The 26,853-nt window shown below is 39.9% G+C and overlaps 1 long non-coding RNA gene across 1 annotated transcript; it reads left to right on the plus strand.

Moving 5' to 3' along the window:
• The first annotated feature begins 18,024 nt into the window (after positions 1–18,024).
• Positions 18,025–26,045, plus strand: LOC111271865 (uncharacterized). The gene is made up of 2 exons (XR_002687182.2): positions 18,025–18,192; positions 22,545–26,045. It is a non-coding gene; the product is annotated as an uncharacterized LOC111271865 (long non-coding RNA).
• The last annotated feature ends 808 nt before the right edge of the window (positions 26,046–26,853 follow it).

The following is a 26,853-nucleotide window of genomic DNA, read 5'->3' on the forward strand; positions in this document are numbered from 1 at the left end:
TATGCAGATCTCTATTGGGGACATTCTCTGAAGGGAAGGTCTGCTCACCATCCGCAGGTTCTAGTGACAGTCTTCTGGTATCCATTGGTCGTCTTCTCAGCCTGCTTAAATAGACCATCAAGCATCGGTAACAGGGGTAATCCGAAGCCTATCATCATAATCGATTACTCAATACTGCGTCTGTTGGAGGGCCTATAGTGAATCTGTTGCGATCTAGTACAAAACGCAGTGAACGGTTTTCGGTTTGATACAAGGGTGTGTCAGAAATGGATTATAGACAATCGACCATGTCTGATCTGCACGTCGAAGACGTTTTAAAGACAACTACCTATTCGACTTGTATCGTAAACCTGCAAGACAAGTGCATTTTTATAACAGACCTCTTCAGAGGACAACGTCTGAACCTATTGGACTTCACACGACCGCATATCTTCGTATGATCGGTAATTTAGATAAATTCCGCCAGATCAAAGGGCTCTCTTTTGTTTGAATACACAGAGATTATTGTCTATGTTCGGTAGCAATACGTACCTGCTATTCGGCTTAGATAGCTTGTACTAGATCATGTTTCGATACCCGTATGGTTACTTGTTTGTACTGATCGTAGTCCTGTCATGTTCACTTGACAGTGCCTCATTTTAGCTTCCTTTTAAATTTCATTATTTCCAAAAAGGCTTGCCCTCGGCGCACGAGGGCGCTAAGAAGCCGTAGCAGTGTGTAGAACTGGGATTATATCTCCTCGGTCACTTGAACCGGTAAGTTTCTTCTTAATTTCAACCAGCACTCACAGAAATGTTTATTTTCAGTCAGCGGCAGCCACCAATAATGTCAACAGTCCTTAGCCAAACTAGGTAGCTAGTCCCAAAGACGGACCTGAGAAACTTGCGGAGTTAACTGAATCATGGATGCTGGCCTCGGTCACTGTGAAGTCGGTAAATATATCAGTGACTCCTTGCAAATGTGACCAACCTGCCACATGTCCTGCAAAGCGTTACAGGCGCATTGAGAGTTTTACGTTAGCCGACTTTTAGGCCGGACAATACGTCACACAATAGATCACAACAGCAATATAGACACGACAAAGGGATGAAATAGTCCAATACAACAGCGGTCAGATTACGAAATTTCCTTTTAGAAGTACGAATGCTCTAGGATATTTTCTCCTCTCGATTGTCCTGAAACGACTTTAGCATTTAAATACGAGCGAAAATTATAAACGTAGTGCGATTCGAGCCTGTCTTTTTCAACTTTACTGCTGACAATGTTGGTGGGTTATAAGACTCCCGCTATAGAATATCGTCAGATTTGTCGTCGTTGTATTTTTATTAGTGGATTGTATATGTTTTACTTTACGTGTCATGGCTGCCTGTTCTATTCTGTGTCACTATTCGTGTCTATTCTGTACTAGCGCTAGTATTTCTCGTTAGGCTTGGCCAAAGATGTACAGTATGTTTACCCCTTAAGTAGACAGTGACAAGCGTAAGGCATTATGCTGGCAAAAAGCGTAGTGCGTCTCCTCTCAGGATGACGCTGCGATGGAAAAAGACCCAGTGAATAGCATGTTCGAGTGAATCAATGGCATACATATATACAAAGAAGAAAACAACAAAGAGCAAATCAGAAGGTTTCTTCCATAAAAATACCTACCACTACCACGCTTGCATTTTTTTTTATTAGCATGAAGAAATTCTATATAAATTAAAAATAACTTACCGCTCTCAGCTGACAGGGCGTACGCTTCGAGACAATTGGGCATATAATGCATGGTTTGTACGGTAAGACGCAAGCATAGGATTCCATAACAAATCATACATAATGTTTACACTGTTACGTCATTAGTTTCTACGACGTTATGAACCTGTCTAAAGCTAAATAGCTAAGGTAGAAAGTCAACCACGATGGGTAGAGGTCGACACACGCTCTCTGTATCTACGTCTGATATTCTTCTATAAATAAAAAGTGGAACTTTTTTTCCTTCCAAAGAAGCCACTTTTCCAGCCTCGCATCAGTCGGTCGACGCGGCAGGCTATTTAGACAAAATACCGAGCAGAATATGTTCGAGGTTAGATCCTTTCTTACCGCAAGGATCAACAATGATCAGTAATTTATTGTCACATATAATAAATCATATAAATAATTCATTTTATTTAGCAAAACACAAAGTGTACAGGTATATTAGGCATACTATGCCATTAGCAAGCAAACATCTTGCCTTAAAAGTGAGTGGATACCGATTCGTCAAGATCCCACTCTGCGGTCGGCAACCAGTTCGAGACGACACCACCCGGAAACAAATAAATATATTTATAGAAGTCTGTCTTTATTGCACACTTTATACATTTAAGATTTTCTGTAAATACAGTATCACTAGAATCACCTATTTTGGCTTTCCTCATCGTTGCTATCTGCTTCGCCCATTTTTTTTTTTGGCCATTTCTTCACATACATTTGACCTTATCTCTCAAATAACGCTCGTTTCTCTGTATATATTGAGCGATGATTTAAGAGTAAAATATATAAGTTATTAGGTTTTATATAGCTATACGCTGCTGAATTCAATAGAACTATATATTTTTGTTATTGTTACCTTGTAAGTTCAACAGACTGTGAAGAGGGGGTCGTTAGGTGAACTTTTTTCTTGTTATTCGAGGCATTTTGGATCTTAGTGTGCACTGAATAATGTTCAGAAGCCTTTTGTTTATCGCTAAGTTATCAAGGTATACTGAATACGTCTCCCAAGCGTTTTTTTTTGGGGGTACTTCTGACATAATCTAACGGCTCCGAATATAGATACATGATTTGAAAAGCGTGATTGGACCAGGTATTAGTAAATCTCTAGTTGAAATTCAGTTGACGACATGTTTCCTAGTCTATATTATAACACATGACTCATGCTTTCTGCACGTTTTCGATATGTGTGGTATATCTGAGATCGATCTAACAGGTCATAATTCAGATATTTATGTTTATCGACCTCTTCTATAGGTAGACAACTACGTACATCTTTTATTGAGTACGACGCTGATATGAGCCAGTAGTATGACCATATGGTATTTTTTCCTTTTGTCATCAATGGTCTTACCTTATTCAATGTTGACTAGTTGTCCGTCTGTAACCCTTGACTTCGAGAACGTCATTATTATTATTCTATTTATGTTAAACTAGCTAAAAAGCATGTTTTACCTAATTTCAACCAAAAGCTTGCTCATACTTAGCCAATAGAAAATGTGCCTTGTTTGTTCTATAGGGTTAATCTTCACTTCGTTCTGTTTGCTGCTTGTGCTTAGGGTGCGCGCACTATCAGAAGACTGCACTATCTTACTGTCAAAACAAAAACAATGCAGTTTTTTGTCTTGATTCTATGTAAGATAGTATTACTCGCCAATGATGTTTTCTATTAATTAAGTTATCTAGTCGCATTATTCAGTCCACCAGAAGTCAGCTTGTTAACACTATTAAGCGCTTCTTCATATCCAGAGAAACTAGCGATACTTTTCGTCAACAAAATCAAGTATCTCGATCTACCCAAAAATTGTATTGGCTTTTGATCGATTTGACGACGCCATCCTTAAAGGTACCGGTAATTTGACATTGTTACTAGCCTTATTTAACGTATTGCTTTCAGTCTGGTAATTTTATGGCGGCTCTATTCAAAATTTTTGGACGCTATTGATGCACTAGCTTTTTTGCATTGTATTTACTACAGTCAAGCATAGCAGTATTTCTAAAAGGCTGACATGTTGGAAGGTAGAGATCACAATCACACCCTCAAATAAAACAGCTAACAGTCACCTCTGTAGGTTCAACCTAAATAACATATCGGTGTCGCCTTGTTTGTAACGTCTACGATATAAGTGTCTGTTTTCGTTTTCTTCGAGCGGCAGACAAGCGATCAGTAACTTCTAATTACATCAAGACTGATTTCGTGTTCGATAGTAGTTGACATTTGATTCAAGCAGATTATATCGCAGTGACGACGATATTTTAAGTTCTGCCTGGTATCAATCCTTGAGTTTTTGCATTCGGAGCGTCATATTGAAGAAGGAAGTTAAACGCAACCCTTGTGGGCAATGGTGCCACCACATTGCGCACACATATGTTTTAGCGTAAATGCATCTATGGTTTAGAGTACATGATTATTTCTCATTTTTATTTTCGATATATTTATCAATATAATGGTGTTTCTTGATGTCTCGTAATTAGCTTCGATTGTAAACATTTGTTTATCCTCGACAGTATGTTTATTCATTTATCACCGAAACGTTTATTAGCCAGCGGTAGATTATCTTCTAAGCGACCTAATGCTGTTTTCCTAACGATCTGTTTCGTTTGAGGATGTTTTTAATCTCCTCTGATTTGACGACCACGTGTTCCGTCGTTTAATTACCGTTCCGTACAAGATTTAGATTTTCTTTGTTGGTCAAATTGTTAGATTTTTTTTTTCTGTGACATTTTTAGAAATTCAGGTAAGCAAACCTGTATTTCGGTTGCTAAAGAGCGTGGTGATCCAATGTCATTGATTGCAATTGTTTTAGTGGCTGCCAATGCGTTACGTTTGCCCTATGATTTCATGATGTTACATTTCTACTGTGTTTTTTTTGTGATTGACCTCAAGTCAAAAGGGATCCTTTTTGAAAAAGATTGCCGGTATCTTTAAGTTTTCAAGCTTTGCATTCTGAAGTACCGTTTCTTTCTGGGTAATGTTTATGCTGAGTTAAGCTAGCCTATTATTGACTTCTTTGTTTTCGTTTCTAATTCTTAATAGTATATTTGGCGTCTCTTTTACGGTAGGCTTTGGTATAATTCTGTCTTTTATGAGTAATTAGGACTGCGTCTCTCAAAGCCATTTATGGATGGGTACCCACTCGATTGTTCACTAGGCAAATTTCTCATCAATCAACTCGCTATATGTTTTTCTCCAGCTCAAACAATTTACGATTGCCAGTCTTATTTGTGGACTGACTTAACTTGTTAACGTAGCCCCCCTGGCAGCATAAAAAAAGGATTATAATAAATGTAAAAAGCAGTGTAATGCAGGTATATCTGTACAGATGTTTGAACACATGTACACACCAGGCAAGTGAGTGGTCGTTTGATCGTGCGCCTAAACCAAATTGCGTAGGATATTATGATGCAGAAAATTCAATATAATTTTACTTGTTTTTCAGTGTCGTAGCTACCTGCCACGTTGACGAACACTATAGACCCTTTGTTAAACAAAGAGATGATATATATTTCTCTATTTTTAGACATTTATAGACAACTACAACATTTTCAGAAACTCGTACGAATAATACTATACCTAATGTTAAGCGACTCGGCTAGAAATGGATGGATGGATGGAGTAGTTCGATTTTAACCAGCCATGCGAAACTGTTGATGATACGTAATCTATGTTTAGCCTGCATGTAGACCGTGTAGGCACCGAAAAGGCCGCTTAAATTAGAGGGTCATGTCAGGCTGCTCATCGCTACCTAAACTCCATGATGAATGCAGATCGTCCGTATACGTGTTATCAGTCTAGCCATTAGCTTACACCATGGGCCGAAGCCTGTCAATACGACGCCAAGCAATATGGTAAAGCTATGTTAGACATCCTGCCGTTTAATACTATAACCTATGATGATAACGACTATGGATGCTTTGGTAACGAAAGTGAGGTATAGGCGTGTTTAGCAGATACGGTGTCGATATCACTAGGAAATATGGTTATGACTCGATGAACGACCGTTTTTTCAAGGCTGCTTTACTATCTAGCTGATTATAGTGTTTTAGATTTTTACCGAGTTGCGTCCTTCTTTTCGTTCTACGCTTCTTTATTATGTCCTAACAGGGTTGTTTGCAGGGGGGTCTTGGTCACTGAGACAGGCGGCCAACCACTGTGGTTGACACCTGACAACTACCCGGTAAATCACAATTTAATTAAGTCCAATGGGTTTCGTTCGCCGAGAGATCGTTTCCTCTTTGCGGTAATTCAATTGAGTGGTCTAGAAACGATCTCAGTTAATGTCTTTGATTTCTACATTGTCGCCCTCTATAATCGCTCATAGTTATTGTTACTTCTATGACATATTAAGTTGAAATATTAAAATATATTTAATGCAAAGTATCAATCTCACTCAGAACTTATTCGTAACAAATTTTACTATTATTATATTAATAACTTAACAAAAAATTTGACTCCCAACACCTTTTGATGTTAACGGACAATCAGCGTTAGTGGCAAGAGTTGTTTCGCGTCGCGCGTTTCAATAGGTCTTCTTGCGTGTCGAATGAAGGGCATTTTTTTGCGTACAATGGTATAGGCATCAGTCGGAAGAAAAGCAGAGGAAAGACATGCGTCGAAGCTGAAGCTTTGTCTGATTTATTATCCATATAACTAAATGACGTAAAAGAAATTGGAATATTATGTATGTTTGTGTAGATATCACTTATACTGAGCTAGGGTAAACGGCTTACAATATACTCTAAATAATCCTATAAAGGCATTCGTGAAAAATACGTTATGCTATTTACAGGGTCACCGCTTGCATTGTTCGAGAGATTCATTGTAACAAAGTGTGAGCTTTACCGTAAGAATAGACATGTTGCGATAGGTCCTTTGCTTACAACCTAAACTCATTACGTGATTAGCCCGTAACGTAACAAGATAGCGATTGTCGGCCATATTTGTCTATATTTGAATGAGTAACAAAAGTGGTGTTTTATGCAACTTGTGTCCTAGAAGCAAAATTCTATGGAAGTTGTTTGCTTTGGACCATGATTTGTCGGAGCCGAAACCTACAATTTATCGAGTTGTAGGGTTAAATTTCTATTTGTGAGAACTTGAAAGTCTGCCCCAGAGCTAAATCTACTAGAATTAACTCTGTAAATGATTTATTTCTATTTAAATATTTTCTACTTTTAAAAGCCGTTCGCTTGTCCTTTGCAAACAATCATATCATGTTTAGGCCAACCCTTATGCGTGTGTATACCTTCAAATAAAAAATCGTTTATTACCCTTTCACAAGGTTATATGCAGTATTATTTATTAAGTGATCCTGTTGCGAACACGTACTGGATTAAAAAAAAACGACGAAGTTTCAGGTAAGGCTCTTTACCTAAAATATGTTTTGAAGTTTTACGCCTTAATCTGCTGTCGTTAATCATTACTCTAGACGGCTGGCTCTTTTTAGCAAAAAGACACAAACCATGCGTTTTCTCCTAGTTTGGAACCTAGACTGCCTCAAGTATTCCTAAATTTCGTAGGTAAAGCACGTTAGTGCGGTATTGCTACGGGGGCAAGACCTATCATCTAAGCGTTCCGCGGCGGGACCGCAGCGGGCGTTCGGGGTGAAATGACGTTAGTACCTTTGAAACTGCCTAATGCATCGTATTTCCCGTTTGCTTCATGAAAATACATTTGACTCAACCTGTGTTGCCTTCTTTTTTTTCTTTTACTTCCTCTATCACTGCTATAACAATTTTGCTTCCCAACTATCGAACGGACCCGCGTGGAAACATTTGCTTAAGTCACAATAGTACGAGAGATATTAGGCTGCTAATGCTTCGGTGTAACTCGTGATATAACCGCCCTCGGCAGGCAGATGCTTTCAAACGACTACAACTTCCCGAAACAGCCGTCAAATGATTTGCAGTACTATACGCCCGCGTCGATGCGATGTTCGAACTGGGAACCGTCTACGGCGGGGTGACGCCAGATGAGAACGAATTCTCGACACGAGAAAATATAAAAAAAACGCAAAAAGCAAGCAGTAACTGGGGCAAAATCATTTTATTTACTGCCGATGGCAGAAAACAGATACAGAGATTGAACAACTTTAACAACTTCACGGTGGCAGCTGGTTTCGTTCTTAAAACATGACTGCGTAATTAGTAATCTCAACAAATAGCAGATCTAATAAAAGTGCCAATAACAACTGAGCAATATACATTTACAATAATCATAATAATAATCTAACAAGAAAAAAAAACAATTTCTATCTCTGTAAACAGGATTCAAATGATACGCTAGAAATAAAAAAAAGAAGAGCTAAAAAGAAAAGCTTGTGTGTCTGGGGGGTGAATGGGTGGTTTCCCAATGTTACCACTGATGAACGGAAATGAACAACACCCCGTAGACGGCACAGCGCTACAGATATCGCGGTCGTTACGTTGGTAGATTAGAGTTTGTTCGAAATAATTCTTCTTATTACCCAGCGAAATTGCTTAGTTTCTTTAATGTGCGTGCGTGTGTGTGTGTGTGTGTGTGTGTATAGAAGTAATCTCAGCGTTCCATGTTGAAGCTGAAACAAAAAAGCGAAAATAATCGAGAACGTATCTAATGATAAAGGAAGTTATGTATACATAGCATCTGTTAAAACTTTTTTGAAATTAAAGAAACAATTGGAAATTGTTCCCATTGAACACAATGCAGTATCCAATGTTTAAGTGTAACGTTTGAACGGCGCACTGAATATTAATTGTAGTTAAGCTTTATAGACCTATCACCGGCACACTGATGGAGCGGACCCCACAACTGGTCGTCAGTGGCAACTTCATGAAGTTAGACCTTTGCCAGTTTCTGTGCTGTGGTGAGACACCATAACACAGCCGCAGTAGGTTATCCGTACCCAATATTCTAACCGACAAAATTTTTTTGGCCGAAGTGAGGTCTATGCTTCGTGCGCATGGACCAAACAATAAAGACATAGTGGATTACACTGGTCATTGCCGGTATCGTTGTTTTTGTTAATCTGTTATTGTTTTTTTTTAATATAGAAATACTACCCAGAAAGAGCACGTTTTCAGGGTTACCAACATCGGGAAGGTTGATCAGCCGTGCTGTAGAATTGCCCAATTGAAGCATTGACTGCTTTCTAACGTGAAATAGAGTTGAATCCTCGCACTTGTCCTACCCTTCAAAAATGAACCCTAAATAAATGGTAATATCCAGCTATTATTCGGTCTTTTGTTAAGCATTGCTCTCGCACTCAACCACAATCACTATAAGACCTTCCATGTAAATGATATAGTTTGCCGCGAGACTTGTTCTATTGATGCATTACTGCTAGATTATAAATATCAAATTGTGTTATCAATGTCTACAGACAGTTTCAATAAGAAATTCGTTTATACAAAATCTAGGTCTCTTTCTCCGACCCGTACGGGTCATTTACTTCTTGTATTTTTATACTAGAACAATTTAACACTATGATTACAATCTTTACAGTTTAAGTTCAAAGTACGTTTACCTGTTGAGAAAGTTTTTTAAAAGGGACTAGAAGACAAACATGGAGAAAGTGTCCCGAACGAACGTAAACTATAGTGTCTCTGTGTTCTTGAAAGCAACGATTGCATCAAAATTACCTAGTAAATAATGAAAAACTGAAATAACAACCTTCCGTTCAATGAAAAACAGATTCAAAATCACCTCTTTCACGTCGTTTTTTTTTTTTAATTGTCTTTTCAGCTCGACAGGCATACACTTAATTCACTAAGTTTTAAATTTTATAGAAATTCACATTCAGGAAGATGATTTTTTATCTTCACCATTACTGCGCCGCTGCCCACGGTCAAATATAGTCAATCAGAAAAGCACAACCTGCGATTAAAGATCATGTCATCGAGTAGCCTTTTCCTCCGTAGGTACTAAAGGTAAAAGGTACATAGGTTTTTCCACAAACTTGAATTGGATCCAAGAAATTTCGAAGATTATCGCTTCCTTGTAGCTGGATAAAGAATTACGAGCCTCGCCACGTGTAAGCGTCGCACGCATTCAAAGCAGACGTGATTTATAGCCCAAGAGGCCATAGCGCTTAGACTAAAAAAACTAATCGGCGTAATACGTAGGAATACTGAAATCAGCGCAGTAGAGCTATATTAGTTTATAATAGTACACCATTTTTCAGTAGAAATAGGGAAACAAAGTAGCGTCGACAATATTCCTGCTATCTATTGGCAAGTCGGTAATATACCTTATGCTGTTATAGGGTCCTCTTGCCACGCACTCCAAAGTACATACTTCAGAATGATTTATATTGCCGGCTGAGGATAATTTATAAACAAGCGCAGACCAGCGTATATACCGTGTGTAGTGACGCTTACCGACAATAGGCTCTGTAATGCCAACCTTACTGTGAATATAAGAAATTCTGTAGGAAATATCGTGGAAAGTTTATGACAAGAGAATAAAAGCCGTTTTCGATACATCTGTAGCTTAAGCCAATACTGAGATTCTTTTTACTAAAGTTCATTTTTACAAACGTTGCACTGAGCCCTACCTTTCAATTTTCAGTCCGTTAACTTTGCTATAACTTGTCCTTTTTTTGGCCGTATATGGTCGCGAGCAACAGGAGTGTACCATTAACAGAGAGACTGACTAGCTAGAAAAGTCGTTCTTAGTTTTTTGATACTTTGGAACATAACTATATTTACTGATACATTTGACTATGACGAGTAACAGTGTTCTAAAGAGAAGAGTTTCAATAAACAGAGCGTTATAGAAGTGCCAGCTTGATGCACTGCTGTCACAGCTTGGCGCTCACCTAAAATGTTTCGACATTCGATAATGATCTACTCTCTGAAAGGCTCTGCCATTTTGATCAGATCTATGCTATTACAAGATGAAGGTACCTTAACATAAGATAAAATAAAGTTGTCCTATCTCGTGGTCTAATCTCAACATATTGCCTTATATACCTGCGTTGCGTATGAAACTACGAGTATTGATCGGCACTTGCATTAGAATCTGTAAATTTTGTAGGTCTGTGTATTTTTGCAGAAGCCGAAGCCAAGCAACGCATCGATGTGTCAATTATAATTCGCTTTAGTCAAAAAGACAACAATAAACCAGACGTACGTAGCAACCTTAGTAATTTTGTTGCCTATATTATTTTTTCTTTTTTAGTGAATTATGTTCTCTCTTTTTCCGTCTAAACTAAATTTTCATTAATTAACAGTCGCCTAACGTCATATCAACAATCGAAATCACGATAGCCTTCCAGTACATCGTCATCGGTCTATAATATTAGCCTAAGAAGGGTGCCGACCCTAGCTCGGGACAGAGCTTGCACGCAAACGGAGACATCTATGATATTCTTCGCTAAAAATGACCGACTGGTAAAAAGAAAGGTTGCTAACGCCTTGACGAAGTCGGCAGGTTACAAATGAATGGAATGTCCGCAAGCAACTTTAAAGGTATTCTCTTTGTAGCCATTCATTCCACAAAATCGCGGCCCCAAACGATAAAGAGGAAGCCATCGTGCTGGTTGTATGGCTTTCTTGAAATGAAGGTGTTAGGCTTAGCCCGTCGCAGATATGTAGGACAGGAACAAGAAAGATACGGTACAGAACGAATGCTGCGTACAGATCGTTTATTGCTCATACCGTATATTATCGTATTATTACTCATACCGAAACTGTGAAAAATCGAATATCGAATACCGTTAGCATGTGTAATCGATGCCGTAGGGGCAATAAAGTGGGCAAACAGGCTTTCTTTAATGTATCGACCGATTTTGTACTCCTACTTCTCGTAACATCTGCTAAGGCGATATTAGTTCCCCAGCAGTCTTAAGTTACTTGCAGTGCCGCCTATTTTATGCGGATAAGCTCATTCATACTTAGGCGTAAAGGTACAGCTGAACGACCAAATACAGCTGTGGTCAAAAAGGGTACATTGACGCGTTAGATAAGGTCATGGGTAGTATGGCTATTGTCGCCATTTACAGTTGTTTTTCGGCTAAATATTTCGAAGCTATCTATTTCATATGTTGCAGATCCTTATCTACCTTGCACAGTTTACCTTCACTTTTCTCCAGAGGCACGATAAAATCATCTATGCTCGAAATAGCTACGAGGAAAGCTTAACTCACATATATGGATTGCTCGATAAGTTCACCGGATTTTTTCTTTCGTTTGGCTACCTAGCAGTGAGACTGCCATTTTATTTATACCGCACAGACGCCCTGTACTATATATCTGCCCCCTACCCGCGTTAGGACACCGTTTGGCCCATCTATAAAAGTTACATGTAACGCACAGGACCTATCAAATCAAACTTCCGCATACAACAAGTGTATGTTTTTAGTGGTCAAACAAACTGGCATGGAAGCAGGCCACGTCGCGCGAGCGACTGCACGACCCAGTTTTATGGAACACTATCGGAACCTTCGACGCATGGAGTAAGTACGCCTACACATAAGTTAACTGGATTTATCCAGTATAGTCCATCAGGCCGAAGTTCTCATTTATAGATTTTCTATTCGTTCTCATAGATTTATTTTCCACCCTGTTCGATGGACATCTACGCCAGGATGCAAAACTACCCGAGCGCGGCCAATGCTTCGTCAATTGGTACCAAGGCGGCATCTATTTATTACAGGCTAGCGTGACAGTCCGTGACATGCTGCCTGAGTCCGCGGTTATAGTTGACAATTTTTTCAGAAGAATGATCCCGTCATTTGAAATAATTGTGCCGCAAGCCGGCTAAATTAAACTACGGTAGTTTACGGGTAAGCACCATTTTAGAAGAGATTTCGAAAATCGAGTTCACTAGCGTATCTTAATTATGAGTAATTTGTTGAAAATACTATCATTTAGTAAAAATGGCGTAGCTTGTTAATATCGTCCAAAGTCTTAGTTAATAGTTACGAGGTACCTGCGAAATTATGGATATACTTGGGACGAATTCAGTCAGTAAAAAGTACGTAAACTTAGCCAATGGCTTATGCTATGTATGAGATGCGATAAGTTTAATATAGAACAAAAAAAAAAACATATTGTGGATGGCTCGCTCTTTGTAACTTAAAAAAATTTATAGAACAGCGCCCTAGATTTTCTTGCTAGCAGGTAGTATCGTGCTATTATCAGTAAGTTTATCAAATTTGTCCTAAAGGTAGAAACTAAAAGAAGCTTGTATTTGCATTGCAGTGGCGTTCAATACTCGTCTTTTATCCGATTTGTCTGATCAAGCCCAAATCAACTACTCCAGGCCACTGTGAAGATTACCGGCCGCTATCGTTGAGCGCATTGACCTCAAAACCATGAAACCACGGATTCCGTTTAATCAATTACTTCTTAACAGCCCAACAAATAGGTGCTGTCTCCTTAGGACTAACTATTGCTAATGAAATGGATAGTTAACCGATAAAAAACATGACTCACAAACAATCATGTCCTTCGTTGCTTAATAAACTCGGCTAGAAAAACGTTTTATGTCAAAAATGAGTAACGTTAGCCACTTGAAGCTACGAAACATAATGCAGCCCGAAGTATGACTAATCGTCCTATTCACAAGTGGTTGCAGGCCTAAGTAGCGCACCTTTTTCTTTACACAGCTTCTCTCTTCTATGCACACACCTGTTTTATTGTTCACTTTCCCGATAAGACCTATACAAAGATCCCTTAGGCTTAGCCCTTTAGAACATGCGCGGCCTCTAGCGGTCGGCATTGCCGTTAGCGTGAACTTTCCCTCTGTGAACCTTGCTCCCTCAGGGTTACCTACACAAGCTTTCTTTATCCGCGTTCTATTATTGCCACTAACTTCTGTTGATGCAGATTGCATCGCCTCGACGCGTTAACTATACGATTTTCGTTAGGTATGAGCTAGACGTGGGGTACAGCCGAAATGCAGCGGGGCCCTAGAAGGAAAACACGTCAGAGCTTACGGACTCGGTAACCTGGTGGATATCAACGACCGGAACCCGGCAAGCAATCCATCAGTTCCATTGAGTTTGTTCCATCGTTGACGATGAACTGCTTCTAAGGGAAGAAAAAAACGTTGTAGATGTGCGTGGGGTAGGAATTTTGTTTGTCGATGATGGGATGCAAAACAATAGGCGATACTTATTGGAGCCATTTTACCGTTTATGCTGTTAGCCCTGTCTCGTCTAACGTCTTTAGTAAGTAACGAGGGTTGACTGGTGCCGTAGGAGCGGTGGGAATGCTCGAGAAAAGGTAAGCCAACAAACCAGCAGACAAAGCGATATCGTTTGCTCGCTCAGCGTAACGGCCCATGGGCTAAATCGAAATGCACCTTGCTTCAGACCCCGCTACAGCCTGCATCGGCACGTCCACCGGCGCCATAACGTGAGTCGCTGTGAACGTGGGACACATACAGCCGTTGTGCCACCCGGAGTCAACAACGGAATCCCAAAGCGGAATAGGAGAAAACAAAGTAGGCCAGGTTTGGCAAGAAGCACTGAACTATTCTTGTCTAGTCCTTGTAATCGTAACGCGGTAGCGTAGGTTAACAAAATGCTAACAGAGTACGAAACAGCCAGCCATGTTTCTGCTTTATGATTAGCAGGGGTTCTCTCTGCTATTATCACCCGCTTGTGCTAATACAGCCATTGCTGAAGGCGATTTTTGCCGACATGTAGGATTCGTTAGGGGATTACGAGAACACTATACATGATAGACATATAAACCATGTAGAAAAGGCTTCGGGCCAAATCCATAGCGGTCCAGCTGTACCCTGTTCTATTTGTCGACTGCGGACAGGTGACACGATAAAAGGAACTGCAGTAGGCAACTATAAGTTGAAAAAATTAATCTATATTTGTCTAATCAGAGAAAGCGAGCATTACGTTTCGTATTATACTCGTTGCATTTGTATTTCATTCAACACTGATTTAAGACATCTTTCGTCAACATTGTTTTTAACAACCTCTCACAAAATCAGTGATCCAACTTTTGAGAACTGAAGCTTGGCCATGACAAATCGATAATGACGCATGATTCAGAATAAGTTTCCCTAATAATTATTCTTTTATACAAGGTACCTTATAGTTTAAGGGAGTAGAAGATTTTTTCAGATAGGGCTCTGAGATATAATTTTACAACTTACTAATTCTGTTTGTGTATTTGCATTAACCACTCAATGTAATAGATCGTTGTGTGTAAGTGGACTGAGAAAATTACCGTTTTGTAAACCCTAAGAAAATGCTCGATCAACGTTATAACTCTCGGTCTTAATTCCACTGTTCTAATTGATCTTAAAGTAGAACTAAACTAATGAGCAAAATGCTAGTTTTACCCAAATTTTTATAAATTTTTCACCACAGCCAAAAAATGAATAAAGCTTTTAAGTAATAATATGTATTTAACCTATTACTATTAGTAATACTTTAAATATATCTGACTAAAATCTGCATTGAACCAAAGAGGTATCTCCTCACTATCGGTCAATATTCAGTATTTAATGTTCAGTAGACGTAATGATTAGCGTGTAATTACGTAATTCCCAGCTGACAACTGTCACATTGTGGCCGGGCAAAAATTGTTGATTAGTAATGAATACGCCTTGAAACCCCATAGCTTTATTAAAGAAGGTTTCTTTTATCCAGCTTGATCACACCTTAAAATAGTACACTGACGGCTAGGATCGCAACGAACTTTTTCGTACGGATCCTGTCTACAACATTATCAAGTGCTTATGTAGTATACGGCCTTCCGTCTCTGGCGCCCATGTTCAGTTTTGTCCTTCATGCTTGCGCCTGCACCGGTGACATTGTGGCCATACTTCAGCGCTCGAGTGGGCGCCACGTTACTACGCTATACTACGTAGAAGCTTTGCGCGTTTGTACCGCTAAATCCAACCCAGTGGGGCCGACAAGCACACATCTACCTCCTTCTGGCGACTCTTCCTCTCATAGTGTTTGTTCCGTTCAGCTTAACCAACGCCTCTATTTTTTTCGTAGTGGATGTATAACGCCTGTGCCAGGAATTAGCCACAGCAGCGACGGCTGGCCGTAGACGACGCTCGTGACGTCGCACTACCCATAGAAGTCTATCCACCAGCCCCGAAGATTTTCGCCACGAAAACGTCGTGCTATGAATCACCATAGCAGCAAACAATATCCGTACTACACACCCTCTACTTGACTTAGACCGAATAATAACAACGACTATTGAGTTAAGAGTGTGACAAACATGTAAATAACAAAAGACAGACGACCAGAATCGCGTAAATGGGTGAATGGCCGTGAATCGGCATTGGGGGGCAACTGTATGAACAATCAGAAGAAAAGCCAAACGTAACAAGCCCAAAAATCAAACTGACAAAGCTGGGTTAACTGATGATTGTTACTGTTTCCGTTGAAAGAAATTTGCTGCCTTATGTTGTGCGTATGTCCCTACGCAGGACCTACGGCGGTAAATAGAATGTTAGGACGACATAGGTGGTTCAAAATTTTCACATTGTCCTATCAGACTGAATAAGTCCGGTTTAATCATATTGAACTATTAAATAGTTACTGTGCCCGCTTCGCTAAGTAGTACAGAGAAAAAAAAAAAAAAAAAAAAAAAACAAGAAAAAATAAGCTACTTACTTACAAATTAGTAACGATATAGATAGTAACAATATAAATTAAAACGAACTTTATTTTTGTGTGCGGCGTGGATAGAGTGTTGGTACTACTAAGTATTGATCGCTAGTGGGCAATTCGATCTTAAGCTAGTCGTTAGTACCAGTGCCTCTCGGCATACGTAGATATGATAAAGATCCTATGGATTTAGCGCCAGCTCATATAAATATCACCGCACATGTATATACAATGTTTTGATGACAATACATTGTTGTGTTCTGAACAAATTTGATTGTGCTGCCTCGGTCAGTTATTATGGGAGATAAGATAAGCAATCAAACATCCAGCTACTCGGGTCTATTGAACGCTACGTATACCGCTGAAATCTAGCGAAGGTCGACATTGTGGAGCTAGGATATTGTTGTACATTAGTTTTCTATGCAACACGAAATCACACGCGGACTCATTACACCTACGCAAGTATACTTTTAGCAGTGATTAGGGGAGGGACACGTAGGTAATCCAGAAAAACACGCAATCCCAATAAGTTCTTTTACCTATAAATGGATATGTTGTTTAATTTCTAATAAAACAATACAAGAAAATGTATCTCTGTGGACGTTAAAATCGCATTAGCAGTATATCTATACATATGCATGGATCCGCAGGGAACAGGGAACGCTTTGTTCCCAATGTAAGCCTAAATTGCAGAACAACGGCTCCCTCGGTCGAAAACGTTTAATGATTGCAGATAGCCAAGCCTTCAGTCTGCAATCTGTACATTACGCATGCTGCTCTATTCATTTATCGATCACCTTTACATAACATCTACATATCTCAGTGTTTTGGCACAAAGGTCTGAACTCAATGTCCTTACGTAAACTATCTAAAACAAAATGAATCCATAGGCTTCGGCGACTCCTACTATTGTATCATTGTTGTTTAATAATCGACGTTAGCAGGTATTAACCTCCCCTAGATAAACAAATTGTCCTAATACGTTGCATGTCTTGTACGCTTTTTTCCAAAGATAGGCAGTAGGTCGAAATGGATCTGGTGGCCGCTAGCGTAAGGTCCACCTCATTAAAACCTAACTACTGTGCCATGTTTGCTATAGAAATTAAATGAGTGTTACTGTCTGAAGCGTCACAGAGACCTATGGATAATGGCAAGCGTTACGTGAGTGGCGCCAGACGTCAATTTATGTTCAGGCGGCAATCCGTCTGAAAGTCTGCACATCTGACAATCCTGTCGGTGCCAACTCAGCCATCCAGTTAGACAGCCTCCTGTGCAGAACGGTATCGCACCCTGCTGTCTGCGTCCATCGTTGTCATCTACTAGTCGTTGCAGTGGCTCTCCGACTTAGCGACGTTCCGTTCCGTGTGATTGCTTTCAAAACTGTTGGCCAACGTTGTCACCCTACCGTTAAAGGTATACCGCTGTCGGCAGCGGCAGTTAAACATGGCAGGAATGAAGTTGGGTGCATCATGTATCAGTTGTCACTATTGCGTGGCTCCAGCGGAAACCCTCTCTACTCTATCTGGTTGACGTAGAATACGTGGCCTGCAGGTCCATTCAACGGACGAATCATTTACCGACGTATAGCAAAGTCTAAGCTGTGTTGACGATGTGTGCTTCTAATAAAGAGCTTACTTGCAAGCGTGTAAAACACTCCATAACTTTACAATATTCATTTATAGTAGTCTATACAGTAGAGTCAAGGAGCAGTCCGACTTTTCAATTTAACCGGTTTCATATTAGAACGGTTCGAAACTTTCAAAACAAATATTCTAACTGTGCCACTTGTAAAACATATAAGGAAATATAGAGTTATTGGAACGACGCCTCATGAACCCCAGAGCGATCTGTTCGGCTGACGATACACCTATAGAGGTCAAGTAAGGTAGCTATTGTTAGGAGTCTTCGGAGAAAAGTTATATTATTTTTCTAGCACAAAAAATCTCTGCGACGCCACAAAGCGAACGGCATTTCTATGCGACAGTTGCCTCGTATGGCAAACTCTTGTGTCATACGTTTTTGTGCTGTTCGAAGGCAGAGAGCTATTCAGTCCCTGGTTTTACGACTTTTTGAACCTACCGACTACCCGTAGCTGTAATTTCATTTAGACGATATGCGAATTCTGATATTAGTATTATTTTGAGACTTATCGTACCTTGGTTGATCGGAGTTAGAGGAATTTAGGAGCGTTTTTATTGCTCATACTTGCTGAAGCTTTTCTGAAATTCGTCATAGAAAGCTGGTCCCCCCCCCCTGTGCCCTCATAACTCATACGAATGAGCCGTCAGCAACTGTGTAACATATTTTACGTTATTAAAACGACCGGGATTATTCAAAGTAGCATGAGATTAACATGCATCCATGGACACAAATTCTCTGTATTAAGGCGTTTCTTCTAAAAAGTGTCATTAAGGCCAGGCGACGAGGGCATCAAACAGTAGATGAGGAGTTGCTTATAGTCTTTAAATTGGTCCTTTTTGCTTGCTTACGTTTGTTTGGCACCTTCGGATACACTGGATCATAGACATTTAAGAGGAAAAATGTAGCTACTGTGGTCAAGCTTAAAGACGCTTAAGTCTCGACACCGTAACTTGGTGTTTCTTGAGTTATTTCAATAGCGGACTGAACTCTCAGATCATATGTATGGATAAGCCCCTTAATCAAGTATGAAGATTAGTGTTACTACAGTAATAATAGATAATAACAAGCGGACCTTTATGAGCGGGATAAGTGCAATGAATAGACGACGATCACGTTTCGGTACACTGCCTTAACGCCCTAGAGGACCTCTCGTCGGTATCGAATCAGCGAATTGGTCCACTGGTCTCATTAGTTCCATTGCTGACAGAAGTTTGGATGTTGGGGCTTTTTGATATATGTGTAATGTGTGTGTGTTTTTTATTTTGTTCGCACCATTAGCCTTCTGTCTCCCAATCAATCTCTACGTCCGTTGGTGTTAACTTCGCTGTTCCAGCGGCCGCCAATAGCTGTCTTGTATCGAGGTTCAGCTGTACGGTGATATTAGGCGGAGGCGGTATTGATGCACGGCGCAGAACTTTCTGTAGTTCATAGTGCGTGAGGGCATCACCCCAGACTTTCGACATCGACCAGACTCCGTCGCGGGCAGTCACAGTTAAAGCAAAACAGCAGAAACATCCACTTCCCGGCCGTTCCTCCGTTTTGTCGTGGCTGTTTGATTGCTCGTCTGTTCACTGTTTCGACAAATAAATGAAATATCTTGTACAACTTGTTTGAATGCATGTATTGGCTGCCGAAATGGCCTAATCTGCCGTCCCACCAACCAGGGCACCTCGTTATCGTCAGCGGCATCAAACTCGACATCACCGCCGCCTATATCGAACATTATCAGCCTAACAACGCGGGGACGCCGGCATATATTGAACCGAATGATAGTTGGCAGTAAGAACGTCTGTTGAGCTCGACGTCTGCCTTTTGTATTACAGTAATACAATGTTTACAGCTCATCGTATACCTGTAGCGCTACTGTTATTGCTGCCGCCATCCATGACTGCGAGGACTCCAGCGTTTAATTTCACCAATGTAACTGCCATATCCTCTGCTGGAGATGATACTAAGGGCGGTGGCATTACCATGTTTTAACTAACAAGTAACCAGGAGCAAAATGCAACGAAACCGCGGGTCGTTATTACGATGATGTCGAAACGGCCTGGACGATATAGCATTAGGCCACTGGCCCGACATATACCCGTCGTCCTAGTGGCGAAACCTTTTAGCTGGAATCGCCACAGGCACAACTAAGCCTCCAGACGACCCCGCAGGACTATCGATATTGTCAGCTTGCTGTAGCAATGAGTAGATGCTTACATTGTCATGTTTCACGGCGATGGTCTCCAGCCGGTAAACGACAGAACCAAGCGGCGTCCGCAGCATCCGCAACGCACATGTAGTTTGCTGTAAGCGAGATTATGTAACGACACATGTGTACGTTTATGTAAGGACGTATGGGGCGTACCAATCACTCGTCGAAGAGTGAAGTTTTTGTGCAATTTCGAAGGACGTCGGGGACGAGTCGCAAAGGTACAAAAGAAGGACATTAAGTCTTGCTTTCAGGCGAGTGAACTAAAACTTACACTTACGCAGTGTGAGTTACGTGAAAGAAACTTTATTTTGACTAGAACTTGCGCATCGTGGAGAGAGGTCCTTCAGAAAATCTCTATGTAAGGAAGAAAGAGATTTAGCGTGAAAGGAAATCCGAAACTCGAGTTTGCGTTATCTTTGTTAATTTCTGAGCCAGTTTCACACAAAACCGTTTACCTTTTGGTGAAGAATTAAACAAACATTTTTGCTTCTAAGAGCGAAAAAAAAGCTTATAAACGACTTTTCGAAGAAATAAGGAATTGTTCGGAAAAATTAAGGGAAGTCGTAAAATTTGGCTACTAAATTTATATGGACTTAATAAATTATATTGCTTACTAGAGTGATACATGTTTAATGTGGAAACGAATCCGTACTTTTTACGTAGTAGACGAACAGTAACCCCAGTCGAATTGTAGGCGCTGACTGGAAAGTAGCAAGCCGTACCTTGAATAGAATGTCCAGACCCCCAGTTACTGTCAAAGTATAAACATAATACTTTTGATTGAGTTAGACGTTTATGCAACAACACACGTGCAGATATATATATATATTTCAACTTACAACGTTTCATCATCACTAGTACCGACAATTTCATACACATCCATATCATATATAAGCTTCCCCTTTGTTCGATATGGTTGGTGTAAAAAACAAACAAAAATTAACCTCCTAACTATAACAGCCGTTGATTTATAGATATTTATAGGTAAGAATACAGAATAAGCTATACGAATACGTCAAATTTGCGTATGTTAGCAAACTTGCATACGTTTCCTTTACGTCGTAACATGGCCCCGGTGACCCGCGTCTGCAATCCCTAGCGCTATCCATGGCTTCCGCCGAAGTACGTTCATAAAAAGCGTTACGTTTTTTCATTTCGACCGTTTACTCCAGTACAATTTAAATTAGAGACAAAGCATGTCATATATGAAAGGAGCATTATTATTCAAACCTTATACTTTATAACGATTGATTGATTCGTGATGAAAAGGGCTGATAAAATTTATGAAATAGATTGTGTCTAACAGCTGATTCGCCTAATGACTGGGTACCAAGTTAAATAGTCATCGCTGCTCTGATGGGGTAGGTAGGTAGGTAGGTAGGTAGGACGTTGGAGTTGCAAATATGGATTTACAGCTGCGATCTATAGCTGACGCTCATTTGAATTTTCCAAATTATTTAAAAGTTTGTATATTTAAAAACACAGATAACTGAATGAAGGTTATATGGGGGTACTGAAACATATTTAAATACTTGCCTACGTTTCAGAGCTGATTCATGACATACAGTATCATCTATAATAACGAGTATCATCTCATTAATTATATAGTATATATATTCAGGATAAGTGCCAATACACTACCTACTCAAAATATATTCAAAAACTCATTGAACTCGCAGGCATTATTCTTTGTTGCAGGGGTATGGGTGCTCAGGGGTATCCGCCCTCAAAAAAACTGAGCCTGTGGCAGGCCATACGACTGTTTCATCTGTGTCGCTGCCAATCAATACACTGCGAGATGAAAGTGTTATTTCGAATATATTCTACTACAGTTTTTTTACACCACACAACGTTTTTCCTTCTCCTTTTCTATTCTAAGCCTGATGTCTGCTCACATTTCCTATCATACTCAAATATTATTAGCTATGGTTGTGGTCCTCTGGCGTTTAAACGTAACCACTAGTTAGATCTATACGTCAATATAGCTGCAATTAACGCCTTTGTTTCAACTACCGTCACTATTGGGTCGGCGGTTAGGGGCTCAGTCTCGTCGACTGCCTTTGCAAGCCACTTGTTCGACCCAGCTTCTAGCTGGGAGCACACATAGGCGCCTTATTAATTGCTATCCTTTTTTTCGGCTTGCTCCGACAGCCTTCTTTAAACAAACGGAAAGACTGAGCAAAAGTCACCGCGAGTCCTTATCTATTATTAGATCTCTAACCGATCGACATCCTTAGTCTGTTGTGACCCCATGGATAGTCGAAGGTTACTTGTAGCATCGACCCCCGTGTTACTAACCTTTATAGTTTTAACTAATAGTCGCCTCTGTGACTGCATCTACGTCTGCGACTCGACAATCTACGGCGGAGTTAATTTTGCGTTCGGTGTTATTTCAGATGGAACTCCATCGCCAAACCCCCCGAGCCCCGTCGGCAGCTGTAATAGAAACCGCAGCAAAACCTGGTATTTGGACTCAATAGATGCTATAACGAGAACGACGAACAGCGATGATGATCTGCCGCTACGGTAGCGGCGAAAGCCGCTTCCCTCTTGAGCTGCCGATTACCTCGCTTTCGCTGTTTAGTGGTTGATAACGCATAGAGTTGTTGTTATACGAGGCTGACGGATGACGCGCACGTGCGCTCGCATACGAACAGGACTACGCGTAGGCGAGACAAGCCTGGAGGCTCGATTGGTCAAACGGGCAATACTTGAAAGCCACAAGTGAACGCGATAAGGTGCTCTACGTCGAAGCGACCCTGCAGAGCTTTGCCGTCGCTATGGGAGTGACATAACAGAACAGCGATAGATATTGTAAGAATAGAGAAAACCAGTACATCTAGAACGCATATGTGTCTGTGTAGGGTAGTTTACGCCGGTCGTATGGCTGACGGCGATGGCTGCAGGAGCAGGAGACGTTCGATTGTCTCATTTGTCAAACTCACTCTTTCGACTTATCTGGCCAGCTCGGTCGAGGTGGGCTTTCGATGCGTACTTCAACGTGATCTAATAGAGAAAATCATTCGGAGCAAAGCACGTTGCAGAATACTACATTGAGCTAGCAGTTATCAGTACTCATCTGTTAGTAATAGCCGTCCATATTTTTTTGCGAATTCAACAACGGAAATTGATGTTGGCACCCGCTAAAATTCGTCCTCGCAGATCTTACTGTCTGCAGAAAATGTCACCCAGCGAACATACCCGTGGGGGGTAATTATTTATCGCATCGTATTCCCCAAAAAGCGTTCTATACATATATATGTTGTCGGTACTATCGATGTGCGATATGCTGCCTATGTGAGCTAAGCATCTAGATTATTTTGGCTCCCCCAGCCATGAGAAAGCGGGTTGCGAAAGGTGCATGTTGTTTGTATTGTAAATGATAGCGAATGGTAACAATACAGACGTTCACGTATTCGCTCACTCCATACTTGGGTAACAGGATCGACTCTGAACATTGGCTTCATGGTATGAGATCACCGTGCAGTAAAAAGCACTATCATGAAATATGGCGGTTGTAAGTTATGTCGAGACGCTTCAATAAGGACAGACGGACGGACGGACGGACAGGAGCGATAGGGCCACGCAGCGACAAATAGTGAAGCTAGCTGAAGTGCTTTTACGACTAAGGACGTAAATTCAGTAGCGCTCGAATTTATTGTTTATAGTAATTGTTATATCAATTTATCTAGCTCATTTGTCGTATTTTCATTTATTTCTAGTTGTTTAGTTCCTTTAGAGATTTAGGAACAGATGGACTTGGACCGCTGTAGAAAAATAGTTGTCATTAATTGTGGCCTGTTAGTCCGTCGCGTCACCTACAGTCGCATCATGGAATGCACAAATATTGAAAGAAATGCAACAAAATATTTCCACGTATTCCCTGAATTTACTCGAGACAACTTTTGCGACGTCATGGGTAAACTAGCTTTCGCCAGAATTCACCTTTATTATTATTGCTATCATTATTATAGATCAAACATTTTTTCTCGATCTGTTCGCATTCGGCCAATGATCGACTACCGCTTTTGCCGAGCAGACTATTACCTATTCTTTACGACTCTCTACGAGAGTTGTTTAATTCAGACTCGTTCTGTTATAGTTATGCCGGTATAGACGGTCATACTAGTTTACATTACGAGCACCGATTTATTAACAAAATATCTAATAGACTTCTATCGGTAAAAGGCAATTTTTTACGTAGATTCAGACTGAGACCGCCAACTGATACGCACTCAGCTCGGTTTGACCGAGCACCGATTCGAGATAAAGTTCCACCTTGGATCTTGTTATATTATGGTAAGAAATGATATTATTCACAGTAGGCACCGTTTGACTTACGGAAGGTAGTTTGCTTTTCGCTTGATTTTTGCGGCCCTCTAGGGCCTCGTATTTACATTTAAAGGTAAAAATGATAATTACGTTTTGCATTCGCCGACAAAGTCATTGTTTATCAAGTCGACTGTTTACTTATCAGGCAAGTCTAAACGCTTACAGCCTATCCAAAAGTCTACTTACGTTTAAAAGGTGTCCGTAATGTAAAAATACTTAGTTCCAATCCAATCTAGTCATTTCAATAAGGAAAAACTTTTAATATCACCGTTCCTATCGTTAGATACATTTAACAGTTAAGAGGCATTTGGACAAATAAATCGGTACGGACAATTTATATTAAGCCATACTTCTGTCATATCAGTTGAGAATATACCGGTAGCCAACTAAGAGCTTGCGGAGCCGTATGTTTACCCACCAAGGAGGTTTTTGAAGACATAGAAAATAATGCTTGACGGATGAATGATGTATATCCTTCATCATGCCAGTTATAAGGAGATGGTTCACTTGAACAATTATGCTTAGTGCTATTTATAGGAGTCGATACGTTCGATGGTCACTGAGAAATGGCGACCTCGCTTTACCCTTGCAATAATATTGCTCATTTTCATTGTTAGTATTTGGCCATAGATTTCCTTTCACACTGTGTTTTCTCAATGTATGCGATTCCAATATTATATATGTGTATATACACATATATACCAATTCTTCCTGTTGACAAAGTGTTTACATTATCACTTGCTAAGAAACATTACGGTGCGTAAACATTCCTTATTTTGAATACTGCTATTATTAGGACGTGAATGGAAAGTGCTGAAACTTTCCATTTAGAAGGTTTCCATTTCTTTAAACTTTTTCTTTTTTTTTTTTTATAAAAAACTAATAAGATATAGAAAAACTAAGGCAGATTATAGAATTGATTGGCTTCTGTACAAATTCTGTTTCTGACAAAATTGAATCAATGGTCTAACTACGTAACAGCTTATCAAACTCGCCAAATTAAACTCATATTATATGCAGCTGACTATTAATAATACATATTGTTCTCAATTGTTAAGATTATCCTCTCGCGACTGGCGTGGTAATCAAGCTAGCAGACCTTAGTATTTTGAATAGAACTTTTACGGATTAGAGACGTACAAGCAAAGTTCTAAGTACAAACGTCACTTTAATTGTATGCCAAATAGATCAGCCTGGTGGCTCTGTTCCAAACTGAAACTTATCGTTCACAGCGGCAAATCAAGCTGTTCAATTTATCGCGTGACCCCTTTTTTTCTAGCTACAACATGCGCTAATGTGAATCGTATTGAACATTTCGTATAATTCGGTTATGTGAAACGTACTCGCATAAAATCAAGTAGATTTTTCCTATCAGCTACTTTGGTCAGTCGCTAGTCAACTCAGCTCGTACACAGATGACGCTCTAGATAAATGCACTTTTCAAGATAATATTTAGTAACACAGGCTGCGAGTATGGCATCTATACCGAGTGAATTATTTCCATATTTTTTATGGACCTAATAGAAAAAAAAAATAACACGAGCTAATTCTTGTTTAACAATAAAGAAATATTTAAACCTAAAAAACGGATTCATAAACTAGATCCTCCTGTGTCTCCGCGTGTCCGCAACCCGCTTTTTAGTAAGCTAGCTTAAATTAGTAAGATTATCACAAGGATTCTTTTAAGCAGAATACACTATTTTGTATGTAGTTTTACTTGAATGATACAATCGTATTAGATATTAAAAACAAGGCTAAATGAAGTAGATATAACTGTGTTATGGACGTATGGCTCTAATTCGAAAACCCCTTTCGTGTGAAATCCCAAATGCAAAGGTTTATTCAAAGTTCTTTCACAAGTAAGTACTCCGTACCATCTCAAAGTAAACACGCTCCTTTGGAAATTCTAGAAGCTGTACACGACTCCTGAAAATTAAGAGAATATTTTTGATCAAATTCATCTCAGTGGTACGATAGTGTCATCGTAGTTAGTCCTCAAGTACCAGTATCAGGTACAGATATCTTGTTGCAATTGTAAGCTGTACAGCTAGTTTTCTGATATTCCACATTTGTGTCGTTCTTGTTTAACTTACGCAACACCTGCGCCAGAAATTTTGCACCAATTAAAAATATAGGTTCCCGGTGTTTTTTTTCAGTTTTTTAAGATTTATCTTTTTTTTTTATTTATTTATTTTTTTTTTTTTAAGGATAATTAGACAGACGTAGGTAGAAGACAGGTTTTTTTTACATATAACCTTTTTATTCTCACTCACATGTATTGTTCAATATATGTCGACGGCGGAACCTAAACCATTTTTTGACTACAGGGGATCTAGTTTTTTTTTCAAGTATAATGTCTACCATTTCCTAAGT

This window comes from Varroa jacobsoni, unplaced genomic scaffold, assembly GCF_002532875.2.
Source record: "Varroa jacobsoni isolate VJ856 unplaced genomic scaffold, vjacob_1.0 contig01150, whole genome shotgun sequence".
Taxonomy (NCBI): Eukaryota; Metazoa; Arthropoda; class Arachnida; order Mesostigmata; family Varroidae; genus Varroa; species Varroa jacobsoni.